Here is an 8,485-nt window from a genome sequence, read left to right on the forward strand (position 1 = left end):
ACAAAGTGCACAAAGTACTGTCAACCAGGGAAGCTCACCTGGGCCTGGTGTCCAGGGTCTTTACTGGGGCTCCACTACATAAGTAGGAGTCATCACCCACATGGCTGATTTCAGTCTCCGGTTCCCATTTTTCCAATGTAGTCACCCTTTGCCCTAAATTATCCTGTTAGACTCTCCAGTTATCCAAAGTTCCCAGGCAAATAAAGACATTCCTATCAGGCATGATGTACTAAATGCTTAGAGATTATCTCCTAGAAGCTAGGGACAAAGGCCAAACCTCTTTGGGGGCAAGTTTACAATCTTTACTACACATGAGATAAATAATATAATTTTACCTTCTGACATTAAATCAGCTTTGTATTCCTGGAATGCATTCAACCTGACCATAAATTATTCACTTTTTTATAGATTATGGAATTAGGTCTTATAAGCTTCTGTTTAGGATTTTTACACCTATGTTCAGGAATGAAATTAGACTGTAAATTTTCTATTTAATATCGTTGTAGGGGAAGCAGAACTTTACCTCTACCCTCTTCGGGTCTCTGGCTGGGCCTGAGAATTAAATTAACGTAGGACAGGGCTTCCCTGGTGGCGCAGTGGTTGAGAATCTGCCTGCCAATGCAGGGGACACGGGTTCGAGCCCTGGCCCGGGAAGATCTCACATGCCGCGGAGCAGCTAGGCCCGTGAGCCACAATTACTGAGCCTGTGCGTCTAGAGCCTATGCTCTGCCACAAGAGAGGCCGCAGTAGTGAGAGGCTCGCACGCCGCGATGAAGAGTGGCCACAACCAGAGAAAGCCCTCGCACAGAAACGAAGACCCAACACAGCCATAAATAAAAAAATAAATAAAATTTAAATTAACGTAGGACAGATCAACAGGAGAAAAGCACGTAGGTTTGTCTATGTACATGGGAGCCCCCATAGGAAAATGAAGACCCAAAGAAGCGACTACACCTAAGTGTTTGAACAAAGAAGAGCCATTGTGGAAAAGTAACTAAAATAGATGGAGAGACTAAAGGAAGATAAGAGTGGATTTTAACAAGGTCTGTTTGTGCAGATTTCTCTCTACCTTGACTCTTCATCTCTGTTGATAAGAATGTTTCTTCTTCTTGGTACAGAGGGGGAACATTTCACATGGGAATTTTTATCTCAAGCTTCAAGGTCAGCGTGTCCTTATCGTATTGGTTGTTTTTCAAATGATTTTGGCTCAAAATAATCCTTAAGCCAAAGTGGCATATTTGGGGGCTGCACATGCTGGCACCCTTCACTGTTCTTGTCTAGTTTTGGCATGAAGATTATGCTTGGCACCAAGATGGATTGGGGGCTAGTCTCTCTTTTTGTGGAACCTAAAAGAGTTTTTGTAAAATTGGAATTTCATTTAATAAATATTTGGTAGAATTTGTCTTTTAATATTTGTTAGGATGTGTTAGGTTTTTCTTACAACTTAAATGAGTGTTGGATTTCATCTTTCTTAATGCTTTTCTATTGAGATTATTATATCATTTTTCTCTTTAGAATGTCGGTATTGTAAATTATATCAATGGGCTTCTAATGTGGAACATTTTATAACTTTTGGTTTTGTATGTTGCTGGATTTGATTTGCAAATATTTTTATAATGGTCATAAATATAATAGGCCTACAATTTTTGTCTTGAATTCTCTTATGTTATCAAGATTATACTAAATGTATAAAATAAATTTCCCTATTTTTCTATAACAGTTTGTATAAAATAGAGAAGATCTATTCCTTAAAGGATTGGTACAATTGGTTTATAAAACTTCCTGTAAGTGATCCCTTTTTGGGAGGAATAAGTCTGATTACCGATCTATCATTAATGGATACTGGTATTTTGGCATTTTAAAAATACCTTTCTTGAGTCATGTGTTGGTGGTTTATATTTTTCTTAAAAATACCTATTTCATCTATGTTTTCAAAATTACGGTCATAACTTGCTTATTTTATTCTCCTATGATTTAAAATCTCTAATGGAGCTTACACTTCTTCATGTCTAATATTGTTTGCTTATATCTTCTGCCTTGATGAAAATGGCCAGAATTTTTCTTTTCAAATAAACACTTTTGTGTTGATCATCTCTATAGGTTTTTTTAAATGTTATTAATTTGTAAGCTTATCATTATTATTTATTTTACTGCCTTTGGGATTATTGGGGGTTTTCTTCTAGTTAATTGAGTTTTAACTTTAGGCCATTAATTTTCTATTTTCTTATTCTATTATAGATATTTTAAGTCTATTAATACCCAAATACTGCTTTAGCTACATTCCACAAATTCTGACATGTGTTTATCAGTAACAGATGCAAATCCCCTGACTCAGTAGCCTACCTGTGTGTTTGAGTGTCAGCAAGGAGGGCAGTTGGACAAGACACCGGGCTGTGGGATCAGGGAGGAAATGGGTCACATAGTGTGGGGACTTGAGGGCCACTGTAAGGACTTTGGCTGTTGTTATTCAGAGTGAGATGAAAAGGATTTTGAGCAGTGAAAAGATGTGATCTGACTCACTTTAATAGGATCATTCTGGATGTATTAATTACATATGTGAATTTTACAATAAAAATGAACACAGATAGGGAAAACCTTGGCTCTGCCAGTTTTCAAGCAGACTCCCAACAGTATTTCCAAAATCATCTGTTCCATATGTGCACAAGTATAAATTGATAGGATAGCTTTTCATCCAAACAGAATACTTCTTAATATGAAAGAGGACACATTTTATTTTTTTTAATTTATTTTATTGACGTACAGTTGATTTACAATGTTGTGTTAATTTCTGCTGTACAGCAAAGTGATCAGTTATACATATATATACACATGCATTTTCATATTCTTTTCCATTATGGTTTATCACAGGATACTGAATATGGTTCCCTGTGCTATACAGTAGGACCTTGTTGTGTATCCATCCTATATATAACAGTTTGCATCTGCCAGCCCCCAACTCCCAGTCCATCCCTCCCGCATGCCCCTTCTCCTTGGCAACCACAAATCTGTTCTCTATATCTGGAAAGAGGACACTATTAATAATTATGCCGGGAAAACAGGTGCACAAAAGGACCGCTATTCATAGGTAAAGCTGGATACATGTCCTCCTATCTATTGAGCACTTACTGTGACTTATGTGTCAGTCCCTCTGCTAGGACACAGAGCCTCATCTGAGAATAAGAAAGGGCCCTTGTGGAAGACAAATCACCTCAATACAATGCGATCAGGGCTATGGAGAATAACAGAGAGAACAAGCCAGGCAGTCCTTTTGTCTTCACAGGCTACTTATGAAGAATGATGGTTTTTAATTAAGGCAGCAGCCTATTTTCAGACTTAGTAATATCCTCCACCTGATCCTTTTTCCTTTTCTCAAAGCATCTTGTTCGATTCAGACATCACATATTGATAAACATTTATGCTTTATCTGTTTTAGATTGTTGTTACATCACTGTATTAGGTTCCTGGCATGGTCATAACAAATTAGTACAAACTCAGGGGTTGAAAATAACAGAAATTTATTCTCTTATCATTCTGGAGGCTGGAGTCCGAAATCAAGGTGTCAGTAGGGGTGGTTCCTCGGAGCCTATGAGGGAAAGATCACTCCACGCTTCTCTGCTAGCTTCCGGTGACTGCAGACAGTCCCTGGTGTTCCTTTGCTTGTACATATCTCCAGTCTCTGCCTCTATCTTCACAACTCCTTCTTCTCTATGGGTCTCCTGTGTCCTTTCCTCTACTTAAAAGGACTCCAGTCATAGGATTCAAGGCCCAGCCTAAATCCAGGATGATTACATCTTGAGATCTTTAACTAATTACATCTACAAATTTCCCAAAAGGTCACATTCTGAGGTTCCGGATGAATTTTTAGCAGACACTATTCAATCCACTGCACTTGCCTAAAATACAAAAAAAAAAAAAAAAAGAAAGAAAGAAAGAAAGAGAGAGAGAGATATGTAATTCTAAAGTATAAGGGAAAAAACTTTTCTAAATGAGACTTTTGAATTTCTTGGTACTTTGTCCTGGATCTGAGGAAATGAAATGTATTTGAGGTGGAATTGCTTTAAAAAGCACTCAGTTGGAAAAAGTAGATGGGTCAGAGGCTAAAGGTCACAGAAAAGAAAATGTTAACCCCTATAGGTGGTGGCTTCTGGGGGGATAATTACATATTGGATCACCCACCAAGCCTGCTTTATAGTTTAATGTGAAAATGTAAATAAGAATGACAGTGTCTCTGAAGCATTTAAAAATGCTTACCCAACATTTATTATTATTATTGTGTTAACAGTTGTGTTAGATGCATAATAGAAAATGGATTGGTACCGATAAGTATTTCACTAAGTCAGCCGCCAATCCTTCCAGTGGCAAATGATTTAGAGTAATTTATTGGCATGATTTAACCCTAATCAGTGCTTGAGAAGCAAGTAGCTGTATTTTAGTATTTAATAAGATACTTAAAGATATAACTATACAAACCTCCTAGGTTATTGCCCTTTGTTCAGCATGCTTCTTTGGAAAAACTTTTCTTGGATTTTATGAGAAGTGCTTCTAGAAGAGGAAGTAGATTAACAGCAGGCATGGAACAATGGGTACAAATTACAAAGTGACAGCAGAGAGCAACATTTTTAAAACTTCGAATTACTACAAGCACTTCCAATCAAGGAAGCACTGAGGCAGAAAGCAGATGGGCACCCACTGGGGATGCTATAATATGGAGACTCTCGGGATCCCTTCCATCTCTAAGATTCCATGATGTGCTTGAGCCCTGGAGAAGGGAACACTGCTGAGGAGGCCAGCAGGCCCAAGTGAAGGAGAGTGAGGCAACTGACTTAGAAACCTGGAGGGAAATGCTCCAAGAGCTTCTTGGAAATCCATACCCCAGGCCAAGAGGTGGGCCAGGCAACCATAAGGCAGAGTAATGCAATAGAAATATACCAGCTTTCCAGGCAGGTAGATCTGAATCTTGTAGGTGGGTGTGTCTCCATTCCTTCATATACAGTCATTAAAATTCATATGAGATTAAATATGCAAATTACCTGAATATTAGATGCATGACAAATGGTAGCTGGTATTAAAAACTAGGAAAGAGAAAAGAAATTGTTGCATAAATGGCAAAAATTCTAATCATCGATTAAAACTATTTACATAAGATGTATAAGCTTTCAATACTTATGAGCATATCTTTTATCATAAAGAGGAACTGTATTAACATAAATGATTACCGTAACATGGGAGTTATTTGCACATATCACTGTGGCAGCCCCACCCTACTGATGTATTGTACGTGAAAATATGTGTTGCTGATGTGGGTACTGAGAAATCAGGTTATCACTGGCCCTTCCTCCTCCATGTCACTTCCCAAACAAGACAATATCTCATGTGCACTGTGTGTTAAAGAGAATATTTTTTTTCTTTCTTTGGAAGAGTGAAATACTTAGAAAAATAATTTTTTAAATTATCAGGATGCTCTCATTAGTACTGAGTTGTTTTTGCTGGAGTGGGTCAAAAATCAGCTTTCTTGCTGCAAGGGTTTACTGAAACAATATGAAATTGATGTTTGATTATCAAGGAATTCAGCTACCTCTGGCACTTTAAAAATAGCATAACGGGGCTTCCTTGGTGGCACAGGGGTTGAGAGTCCGCCTGCCGATGCAGGGGACACGGGTTCGTGCCCCGGTCTGGGAAGATCCCACATGCCGCGGAGTGGCTGGGCCCGTGAGCCATGGCCGCTGAGCCTGTGCGTCCGGAGTCTGTGCTCTGCAACGGGAGAGGCCACAACAGTGAGAGGCCCGCATACCGCGAAAAAAAAAAAAAAGCATAACGTTCAGTGACTTGAATAGGGCTGGTTTTGATAGATTACTGTTGTGGGAGACAATTCTCCATGGATCTCAAGCCTGCTACATGTTCTCTCAACCAGTCTGCACATCTTGCAAACAGAGGCAGTGTCTGCCTTTTGTTACACACTATCTTTTCAAGGATGTTTGTGTAGAGAACAACCTTGAGAGATAGAGACTGTGTTTCTCACTGGAGCAAAGGACAGGCCTATGTGCTGCCCAGTGTAATGAATATAATGTCTCTTTTTGGAGCAAAGAATAGGCATGTTTACTGCCCATTACAGAAGATTCCGGTCAGAGTTCTCCTGGGTCACAACCTGCTGGATGCGCAGGTATCATCTGGTCTTTTCCTATCGCCCTTTGGAAGTTGGGGCTTAGGGAGCCGGTGCAAAACATGCTAACATCCTGGCGACAACAGTTGCTGTGAATAATGACACATTCCGAAGCCAAACTACAGGGCTTCCTAACTTGCCCTGCCCCTTACTAGCTGGGCAACGTTACATAAATTACCTAACCTCTCTGTGCTAATGTCCTCATGTATAAAATGGAGATAATTATCATACCTACCTCACATAAAGCAATAAGAACAGGGCTTGATACAGAGTAATTGCTGAACCATTGTTAATTATTTTCATGAGATCATACATATTCCAGGAAATAATTTATCCAAAATGTTCAGGGAAACAAAGGCACAAATCAACCATTCTACCACCGTAGACCATTGATCCACTGATCTACTTCTCAAAAGCTGATTAGCCTAAGGGGAGGAAGAAATAAACATTTTCTGCAGCCCCATCTGTTGGATGGGGGGGATGGGTGCTACTCAAGTCCGACTCACTTTCTCAGCCACTTTGCAGAAATAAAGATGAGGTAAAGGGCTTCCCTGGTGGCGCAGTGGTTGAGAGTACGCCTGCTGATGCAGAGGACATGGGTTTGTACCCCGGTTGGGGATGATCCCACATGCCGCGGAGCGGCTGGGCCCGTGAGCCATGGCTGCTGAGCCTGCGAGTCTGGAGCCTGTGCTCCGCAACGGGTAACGAGAACAAAGTCCTTTTCATAAGCTTACAAGAGCCTTTCCTTTTTCATCTAAAACTTACTCACTGAGGTTTTTCAGAGTAGTAGTGTGGGGCTGCCGCCCTCTGGTGGTGCTGTCGTGCATTACGCCTTAGGGTCACACAATCGGGGGTATTAAAACCATAGTAGCGATGACTAGCATGGCAGTTTGCCAAGCTCTTTCAAGTGTTTCGCATTCGAGCCTCACAAAAACGCTGTGGGGCATGAGGTAGGAGGAGCGAGTGATCTGAAGTCAGAATTCAATTGTTTGGTAATTCACTAAAAATATACTAAGTACCCACCAAGTACCAGGCACTAAGCAGATCTCCCAGTGGCCTCAGCTTTCTGGCCCTTTAGCACTTACCAGTTAAACCTCATCAAAAGCAAGCCCATTCTTGTTTCTAACCTTTTTTCTTTTTTTTGGTTAAGAGGGGAATGAGTGTTGGGTGGTATAAGCATAGGTGGGCCAGGAGAGTTCTGTAGCATTCTGGTTATGGTGCTTTCCGGATGGACTTTATATTTGCAGTCTGAGTGGTTAAAGACGCAGAACTCAGTGACTAATTCTAGCATGCCTAGAGCAGACCAGTAAAGAGTAAGTGGGACAATTTGTAAAGTCGTGTGTGTATACAAATTATATATTTTTAAAAGCCAGAGGAGTGTCTGACTTCCTAGAAGCTGGGATTTTTCAGCAACGAGGTATCAGGTGAGGTGACATTTCCTATCAACTCCTAAATGCAAAGAAATCAAAACTACAGTAAACAATATTTAGACTAATGGTAACTAGAAATGTTACACCTAAAACACATAGGGGACAATAATAGCGATAAGCAAATAAATAAATGGAGAATTGGCTCTAAAATGAAAGTCACATGTATCTTGAAAATACCTGTAATCACTCATGGAGTATATTGATCATATTGATTTTTTAAAACAAATAATGCATTTCAGGGCTTCCCTGGTGGCGCAGTGGTTGAGGGTCCGCCTGCCGATGCAGGGGACACAGGTTCGTGCCCCGTCCGGGAAGATCCCACATGCCGCGGAGCGGCTGGGCCCGTGAGCCATGGCCGCTGAGCCTGCGCGTCCGGAGCCTGTGCTCCGCAACGGGAGAGGCCACAACAGTGAGAGGCCCGCGTACCGCAAAAAAAAAAAAAAAAAAAAAAGAATGAAAAGGTTAAGAAAATAGGAGACTGGAAAACAATTCGGCTTTTTTGGGGGGTGTGTTTCCGTATACTATTGACATTTGCTTATTCTTTGCACAAGTAGAGGAGAGACAGAGAGTGAGACCCAGCAGAATATTTAAGTGCCAAGACTAATGGAGGCAAATATCACTCCTGCCCATATTCTAGGCACCAGAGCTGTTATTTGACTCCTTCCAAAAGCAGTCGGGGCTGGGAAAGGCAGTCTTCCTGGCCCCAGGCAGAAAATGCAATGATTTGGTTTCTCTGCAACAGACAAGGCCTGGAGTTTCTCTTCTCTCCCTCTCAACGCTAAACATGGTCTGTCTGGCTATTGGGCCTTTACACCCGATGTTGTTTGCATCTCTCTTAGCTTATCTTTTCCAACCAGGTGGTAAGATCCAGAAGAGAAATCATGGCTTAAAATTC

General features: G+C 40.7%; 1 long non-coding RNA gene across 1 annotated transcript; it reads right to left on the reverse strand.

Moving 5' to 3' along the window:
- Window positions 1-4,500: 4,500 nt before the first annotated feature.
- Window positions 4,501-5,781, reverse strand: LOC132433625 (uncharacterized). Its single transcript, XR_009521188.1, has 3 exons — window positions 5,576-5,781; window positions 5,031-5,072; window positions 4,501-4,542 (listed from the first exon to the last, which is right to left on the reverse strand). It is a non-coding gene; the product is annotated as an uncharacterized lncRNA (long non-coding RNA).
- Window positions 5,782-8,485: the final 2,704 nt, after the last annotated feature.

The sequence above is a fragment of the Delphinus delphis genome, chromosome 11 (genome assembly GCF_949987515.2).
Source record: "Delphinus delphis chromosome 11, mDelDel1.2, whole genome shotgun sequence".
In the NCBI taxonomy this organism is placed as follows: Eukaryota; Metazoa; Chordata; class Mammalia; order Artiodactyla; family Delphinidae; genus Delphinus; species Delphinus delphis.